Source organism: Oryx dammah, unplaced genomic scaffold (genome assembly GCF_014754425.2).
Source record: "Oryx dammah isolate SB20612 unplaced genomic scaffold, SCBI_Odam_1.1 HiC_scaffold_23, whole genome shotgun sequence".
NCBI lineage: Eukaryota > Metazoa > Chordata > Mammalia > Artiodactyla > Bovidae > Oryx > Oryx dammah.
In genome coordinates this window covers 1,637,365-1,646,959 of record NW_024070207.1, presented here as the reverse complement: position 1 = coordinate 1,646,959, position 9,595 = coordinate 1,637,365, and positions in this window count along the sequence as shown.

Here is a 9,595-nt window from a genome sequence, read left to right as displayed (position 1 = left end):
GAATTGACTGGTTTGATTTTGTGCCTTGGGTTTCCCAGGTGGCTCAGTGGGTAAAGAATCTGCCTGCCAGTGCAGGAGATGCAGGAGACCAGGGTTCGATCCCCAGGCCAAGAAGATCCCCTGGAGGAGGGCATGGCAACCCAATCCAGTATTCTTGCCTGGAGAATCATATGGACAGAGGAGCCTGGTGGGCTACAGTCTATAGTGTCACAAAGAATTGGGCATGACTGAAGTAACTGAACACACACCTACACACACACACACACACACACACACACACACACACACACATTATGTGTCTTATGTGATCTGCTGAAGATTCATTTTTTATGATGAATAGAAAAAAAACAACATGCAAGTTTAAGATGCTGTCCTAAAGGATGCCAGTGTATGTCTCAAACCAGTGACCAATAAATGGTGCAATTTCTCCCATAACCAGGAACTAAGTGGTGGGTAGGAGTGGCCTTCCTACAACTACAGCTTGTAATATACTTGAAGAATTTTAGCTTCCATTCCCACAATCTTGGGCTTGGTGGGCTTGAAAATCCTAGTGTATAAGGGAGGAATATTTCCACCAGGAAATAAGGTAATGATGGATGGCAAGCTGGAATTAGTTTGTAGGCTTTTCTTTTTCCTTTTTTAGCTCTTCATGCTACTAAAGCAGGGCTTCCCCGGTGGCTCAGTGGTAAAGAATCCGCCTGCAGTGCAGGAGCTTCAGGAGATGAGGGCTTGATCCCTGGGTCAGGAAGATTTCCTGGAAGAGGGCCATGACAACAGACTCCAGTATTCTTGCCTGGAGAATCCCACGGATAGGGAAGACCAGTGGGCTACAGTCTGTAGTGTCGCAGAGTCGGACATGACTGAAGTGACTTAGCTTGCACTGTACACAGGCCACTAAACCAATATGCAAAGAAGGGAGTCACTGTATCGAACTAAGTAATTGATTCTAATTTTAGGAGGAACTTTAGTTGTTGCTATACAATGGGACAAAGAGGATTATGTTCAGAATCCGGGGCCTTGACAACTGGGAAAGGGAGTAACAAGAGGCAACCCCCCTTGTGTCTCTTGTTACTTCGTCACTCAACTGTCCACATCAACTGAAAACTGCAACAACCCAACAAAGTCAGGGCCATAGGATTCATATCCCTCAGGAATGAAGGTTTGTTACACCCAACTAGGTAAAGAACCTCATCCATTCAGGTACTGACAGAGGGTAAGGCAACCAGGGAATGGGAGAGGAAAGGTAGCTGTGGTTACCAACGATGCTTTTCATTCCTTTTAACTTTTTCTCCTTTTAATGAACAGTAGTGGCTAATACTTTACAGGCAGTATGATCGAAATGATACCACCTTGCAGTGATATGGTAGCTTCTGTAACTTCATGCAACTCCTTGGGTGGAGACATGAAATTTTTACTCAGATGAAGGACAAGAATGGATGCTGAGGTGTAAAAGAGGTTTATGGTGCTAATTATGGGCCTCCCTTATAGCTCAGTTGGTAAATCATCTGCCTGCAATGCAGGAGACCTGGGTTTGATTCCTGGGTTGGGAAGCTACCCTGCAGAAGGAAATGGTAACCCACTCCAGTATTCTTGCCTGGAGAATCCCATGGTCAGAGGAGCCTGGCAGGCTACAGTCCACGGGATCACAAGAGTTGGATACAACTTAGTGACTAAACCACCACCAGTGATGATTAGCTTTCATTTGACCCTCCAGCTCTTCTCTCTACCCTTTTTCAACTGACTTGGTGCCCCAGGAGGCTGACCTATGTTGGACTATATTGACAAGATCCCATGACTTCTGATTTCCAGTCAGGTAGAGCTAGTGGGGAACCAGGACAGGAGATCAGAAAGAAAGACAAAGTGAGATCAGGGAATTTGTTCTCTGAAATGTCAGATCAGGCTGACTGTGACCAGACTCAATCCAAGGTGGTCTTATATACACAACTGTTACCTCTTCAGGTCTAGAAGTTGTAACAACTCATTATTACTAGCCCTAGGTTACCACACTATCTCATATGGTTCTCCTACATTCTGCCAACACTTTTGTAAATAATTCTTCTATAAATAAACCCTTCTATTAAAAAGTTTTTTTTAAATTTTATTTGAGTATAGTTGCTTTACTATGTTGTGTTAGTTTCTACTGTGCAGCAAAGTGAAATAGCTAACATATACAAATACCCTCTTAAAAAAAAATCCTTCCCATTCAGGTCAACACAGAACGTTGAGTAGAGTTCCCTGTGCAGTACAGTACGTTATCATTAGTTATATATTTTATTCATACTATCAATAGTTAATCCTAATTTCCCAATTCATTGGATTCCCCCCTTTCCACTTGGTATCCATATATTTGTTCTCTATATCTCTGTTTCTATTCCTGCTTTGTAATTTTACAATATTTTTCTCTTTCTGACTTGCTTCACTCTATAAGACAATCCATTCACATCACTGCAAATGACCCAATTTTGTTCCTTTTTATGGCCGAGTAATATTCCATTGTATATGTGTATCACATCTTTATCCATTTCTCTGTTGATGGACATTTAGGCTGTTTCCATGCCCTGGCTATTGTAAACTGTGCTACAATTAACATTGGGGTGCATGTGTGTCTTTTTGAATTATGTTTTTTTTTTCTTGGTGTATGCCCAGTAGTGGAATTGGTAGGTCACATAGTAGTTCTATTTTTAGTTTTTTAAGGAATCTCCATACTATTCTCCATAGTGGCTCTATGAACTTACATTCCCACCAGCAGTGTAAGAAGGTTTCCTTTTCTCCACACCCTCTTTACATTTTATTGTTTGTAGATTTTTTGATAATGGCCATTCTGACAGGTGTGCGGTGATATCTCATTGTAGTTTTGAGTTGCATTCCTCTAATAATTAGTGATTTTGAGCATGTGACTCTTGGCTATGTATATGTCTTCTTTGGAGAAATGTCTATGTAGGTTTTTCACCAATTTTTGATTGGATCATTTATTGTTTTGATATTGAGTTGCATGAGCTGTTTGCATATTATAGAGATTGATCCTTTGTTGCTTCTTTGCAAATATTTTCTCCCATTATGAGGATTGTCTTTTTGTTGTTTATGGTTTCCTTTGCTATGCAAAAGCTCTGAAGTTTAACTAAGTTCCATTTGTTTATTTTTGTTTTATTCTCATTACTCTAGGAGGTGAGTCAGAAAAGATCTTGCTGTGATTTATGTCAAAGAGTGTTCTGCATATGTTTTCCTCTAAGAGTTTTATAGTGTCTGGACTTAAATTTAGGTTTTTAATTCATTTTGAGTTTTTGTCTGTGGTGTTAGGGAGAGTTCTAATTTCACTCTTTTACATGTAGCTGTACAGTTTTCCAGCACCACTTATTGAGGAGGCTGTCTTTTCTTCATTGCATATCCTTGCCTCCTTTGTCACAGATTAGGTAACTATAGGTGCATGGGTTTATCTCTGGGCTTTCTATTCTGTTCCATTGAACTATATTTTTGTTTTTGTGCCAGTATCATACTGTCTTGAGTACTGTAGCCCTGTAGTATAGTCTGAAGTTAGGGAGCCTGATTCTTTCAGATCTGTTATTTTTCTTTTTTTCTTCAAGATTGCTTTGTCTATTCAGGATTTTTTGTGTTTCCATATGAATTGTGATTTTTTTTTGTTCTAGTTCTCTGAAAAATACCATTGGTGGTTTTATAGGGATTGCATTGAATATGTAGACTGCCTTAGATAGTACAGTCATTTTCACAATATTGATTCTTCCAATCCAAGAACATGGAATATTTCTCCATCTGTATGTGTCATCTTTGATTTCTTTCATCAATGTCTTATACTTTTCTGCATATAGGCTTTTTGTCTCCTTAGGTAGGTTTATTCCTAGGTATTCTATTCTTTTTGTTGCAATGGTGAATGGGATTGTTTCTTTAATTTCACTTTATGATTTTTCATTGTTAGTATCTAGGAATGCAAGGTATTTCTGTGCATTAATTTTATATCTTGTGACCTTACTATATTCATTGATTAGCTCTAGTAATTTTCTGGTGGCCTCTTTAGGGTTTTCTAGGTATAGTATCATGTCATCTGCAAACAATGAGTTTTAATTTTACTTTTTCTTTTCTAATCTGAATTACTTTTACTTCTTTTTCTTCTTTGATTGACATATCTGGAACCTCCAAAACTAAAACAATAATAATAATAAAATAAACCCTTTTAAATTATCCTAAATTGTGTGTGCATTCTGTTAAATGACTAGATCTGTGATTGATACAATCCCCTGGGCAGTGCTCTTGGTACAGTCTACTATCTATGGTTGGGTGAGTACAAGCCAGATATCTATGTGAAGTGAAAGCCGCTCAGTCTTGTCCAACTTTTTGTGACCCCGTGGACTGTACAATCCATGGAATTCTCCAGGCAAGAATACTGGAGTGGGTAATTGTTTCCTTCTCCAGGGGATCTTCCCAACCCTAGGATTGAACCCAGGTCTCCTGCGTTGCAGGCAAATTCTTTACCAGCTGAGTCACAAGGGAAGCCCATGAATACTGAAGTGGGTAGCCTATCCCTTCTCCAGCGGATTTTCCCTACCCAGGAATCAAACCGGTGTCTCCTGCTTTGGAGGTGGATTCTTTACCAACTGAGCTATCAGGCTATCAGATATGTATAGTCAGTTTATAAAATTTTTATGCACATATATGGATATATATATATATATATAGCAATTGATTTTTGTCTTGTTAATTGCAATTATCTTTTAGAATTTGATTGTTAAATATTTATTCAATATTACATAGGACTATTGGGCCTATAGAAATCATTCATATGGGATTCTTGGTTAGGTCTAAAAATACATAGCCATCATGGTTCAGCAGACATTAAATGACTGCTTCATGACTATATATATATATATAATATATATATATATAGCTTCACACCTGATGGGTTGATATTCATATTTCTATCTTGTTTTATGCACTGTCATATTATTGAGATTGCTTTGAGTTACACTACATCATGTATTTTATTCATTGCTTTCCATTCTGTTCATTTGTGATAGGTGTAATGGGGTTATAATATGGTTCTTCACTTTCTATTAAGATTTCTGTACTTACAAATCTTTATCTGAGTAAAGAGGCTATAATAAAGGGAAACATATTTCTCTAGATTATATCTGAAGAAGATTGATCTATAATATTAATACTCTGAATGTTGGGATAAGGAATGAATAATGTACATCTTAAAAATAGGTAAACAAATAGAATAAAGATTACATTTTTGGGTGGATGGGTTGAAACTGATATATACTGATAACAAAATAATTAAGTTGTTCTGGGCCACTGAAGACAGAAAGAGGATTATAATTACCTCTGTGAAAGAAGAAAATCTGTTTCATGAAGAGAAGACAGGAAAAAATGAGATCTTAAAAATGCAGGGAATTTATTTTACTATTTGCATTTTGGTGATGTATTGATGTAGATACATACACACATACATAAAGGAAGGGAGTGTTAAGAATATAAGAATTGGGAGGCAGTAAGGTGCTATACTGGGATGCAAAGGGTATCTGTTACTTTTGAAATGGAAAAGATAGTAGTGGTTGAAAAGCTAGAGAGTCTTAAAGCCTAAATATTTTCCATAGATTAACTCATTTAACTGTAGGGCTGCTGTGAGGCAGGCGGTTTTCAAGGCCTGCATTTCTACACTGTACTGTCTCCAAATTTGGCATTAAGTTTTTGCACTTAAGTTGGCAAATAAAGTTTATGGTAAAAACTGCAACATATTAATCAAAACTAATAAGTTTTATCAAGTTCCTGTTTCATAGCATTTAATGTCAATTATATAATAACTATGCTTAGGTGAAATGATTGGCAGTAAAATGATTGTCTTAGGTTCTGAATTGGGATGAGAAGAAGGTAGTCTCATGGCTACAACAGACAGCTGTAACTGTGTACAGAAAAGATTTAGAAATACTCATATGAAAAGGGATTTTCAAGTCTGGAAACAAAGAAAGACATAAGTAATTATTTTAAATATATACAACAATAATACTGCCATGAAGTTGGGAGGATAAAATACAAAGTTCCTTCGGTGGAAGACTTAATTGCCTATAGTAGCCCTTTGGAGAATGTGGCGTGGGGGGTCCTTTGGACAGACTACGTATTTTAATACTGTAAAACGTTGATACAATGCTGTCAAAGGAAATGAGAAAGGGAACAGGGCTCATAACCTTTATTTTTTCAAAACCTTTAATTTTTAGTATCAACTAAATTTTTGAAGATAGCCTTTAAAATTATTCCCATGAAACAGGCTTTTCCTAAAAGTACTACATATAATCAGACTCCATAAGTCAAGTAGTAAATGAAAGAATACTTTCCTGAGTTGTCAGCATCCTTATCTAAAACTCTTTGATGCAATTACACAGAACTTAAAAATATCAGGGAATAGTCTGAATGGTGGGAATACTAACCTCATAGTCTGCAGGCCTGTCACAGAGTAGGATGTACAAACAAAATGCAGAGACTCTCAATCCACCCAGGTTTTTCTCCACATGCGGAAAATAAACTGGATTTTACAAGAATATTTTAACCAGTTATTCTTAGATAGTACTATTGCTAAAAACATTTGATCAATATTTTTTTAAAAAATCAAGTTCATATAAATATTTGATGACTTAATATGACTATTTTAATTGATACAAATGGTTATTTTAATGATTGGTAATTTAGTTTCTAATCTATTTATATTTCATAAGTTTCCAAGAGCTATAGAATTTTGAATTCTCAGTAAGATAGCAAAATGGGTGATGAACTTTTCAGTATACAAAGTAATTCTATAAATTTATGTCAGCTTAAATTCAAAGGAAAAATGAAAGTTTTATTTTCTCCATATGGGAAATAAGATACTAAAAATAACTAGCAATAAAATGATTTATCATAGAAATATTCTTAATTTTTGTAAATAACTTCTGAGAAAAGACATCTAAAAACATCATTTATAAGAGTTCTTGATTATGCCATTCATAGTAGTTTATTGGAAGAAATATTAGCATATTCAAGATGTCCTAAAACAGTTCTGCTCTTAGCAAGTTTCTGAGCACAAAATCATACTCACGGTGTGTTAATATTATCAGCCTCCATCATAAAAATTGATCCAATTTCTTATGAATACCTATTTGAGCATTTCTACATCCAGAAAATATAATTCCTCAAATAGCTTGCTGTATAATCAGGATTTCAAAGAAGTGCAAGTTACAACAAAGGAAACTATAAGCAAGGTGAAAAGACAGCCTTCAGAATGGGAGGAAATAATAGCAAATGAAGCAGTGGACAAATAATTAATCTTAAAAATATAGAAGCAACTTCTGCAGCTCAATTCCAGAAAAGTAAATGACCCAATCAAAAAATGAGCCAAAGAACTAAACAGACAATTCTCCAAAGAAGACATACAGATGGCTAACAAACACATGAAAAGATGCTCAACATCACTCATTATCAGAGAAATGCAAATCAAAACCACAATGAGGTACCATTTCACGCCAGTCAGAATGGCTATGATCCAAAAGTCTACAAGCAATAAATGCTGGAGAGGGTGTGAAGAAAAGGGAATCCTCTTACACTGTTGGTGGGAATGCAAACTAGTACAGCCACTATGGAGCAAAATAGTACAGCCACTATGGAGAACAGTAGAGAGATTCCTTAAAAAACTGGAAATAGAACTGCCATATGACCCAGCAATCCCACTGCTGGGCATACACATCGAGAAAACCAGAATTGAAAGAGACACGTGAACCCCAATGATCATCGCAGCACTGTTTATAATAGCCAGGACATGGAAGCAACCTAGATGTCCATCAGCAGATGAATGGATAAGAAAGCTGTGGTACATATACACAATGGAATATTACTCGGCCATTAAAAATAATATATTTGAATCAGTTCTAATGAGGTGGATGAAACTGGAGCTGATTATACAGAGTGAAGCAAGCCAGAAAGAAAAACACCAATACAGTATACTAACACATACATATGGAATTTAGAAAGATGGTAATGATAACCCTGTATGCGAGACAGCAAAAGAGACACAGATATATAGAACAGTCTTTTGGACTCTGTGGGTAGGATCATTTGGGAGAATGGCATTGAAACATGTATATTATCATATGTGAAATGAATCACCAGTCCAGGTTTGATGCATGATACAGGATGCTTGGGGCTGGTGGACTGGGATGACCCAGTGGGATGGGATGGGGAGGGAAGTGGGAGGGGGGTTCAGGATGGGGAATACATGTACACCCATGGTGGATTCATGTCAATGTATCGCAAAACCAATACAACATTGTAAAGTAATTAGCCTCCAATTAAAATAAATAAATTTATATATAAAAGAAAAGAAGTGCAAGTTAGCACTATTTACAATAGTCAATACATGAAAACAATCTAAATGTCCATCAACAGATGAATGGATAAAGATATAGTACAAATACACAAAGGAATATTACTCAGCCATAAAAAATAAAATATTGCCATTTGCAGCAACATGGATGGACCTAGAGATTCTCATACTAAGTAAAGTAAGTTAAAAGAGAAAGGCACATCATATGGTATTATTTACATGTGCAATCTAAAATATGACACAAATGAACCCATCTCTGAAACAGAAACAGAATCATGGACATAGAGAACAGACTGGTGGTTGTCAAGGAATAGAGGGTTGGGGGATGGATGGAGTGGGAGGTTGGGATTAGCAGATGCAAACTTTTATGTAAAGAATGGATAAATAACAAGGTGCTACTGTATAGGACAGAGAACTATATTCAATATCTTATGATAAACCATAATGGAAAATAATTAAAAAATAAAGAAAAATAAAGATGTGCAAGTCAGATTAATTATGCCCAGTATATCTATGTATGGAAAGTGGTGTTTCCCTTTGTTCTAGTAGAAATTTGGTAAGATGCACTAGATTTTCTTTCATTTTATGAACCTTGAAAATATTATGGTAAGTGAAAAAAGCCATCCTCAAAAGACCACATATTGTATAATTTCATTTAAATAACATCTATAGAAACAGAAAGTATGTGGAGGCTTGAGGGTAATGGGGAGGTAGGATTTCTTTTTTGAAGTGATTAAAATGTCCTAATGGATTGTGGTTATCTTTGTATATATTTGTGAGTATACTAAACACAACACTAAATTACATATTTTTAAATATGGATTTTATGATACCTGAATTATCTCAATAAGCCATTTACAAACTGAGTCAGGGAGCAGATACATAGCAATGGTACACTGGATTTATTCAGACTCTCATTTGTCCAAGGGCTTTACCAGGTAATTCAATTTAATGAAAGTTATGAGGCATCTAACATATGCAAAATACTGGTACCATCATTGCAAGAGATGAAAGATGAAACAGCTTCTACTTGTCAGGAGACTACAATGAAGAAAGGAAAATGATGATATAATAATAAAATAATGGTGATGATGATGATGTTAGGAGGGAAGGAAAGGAGTAGCATTCATTGAGTATTTGCTATGTCCCCAAAACTGTATTAAATGCTTTAAATGTTATTTTATCTAATTCTCATAGCAGTCACGGAGATAGATATTGTTGTTTTTCTGATTT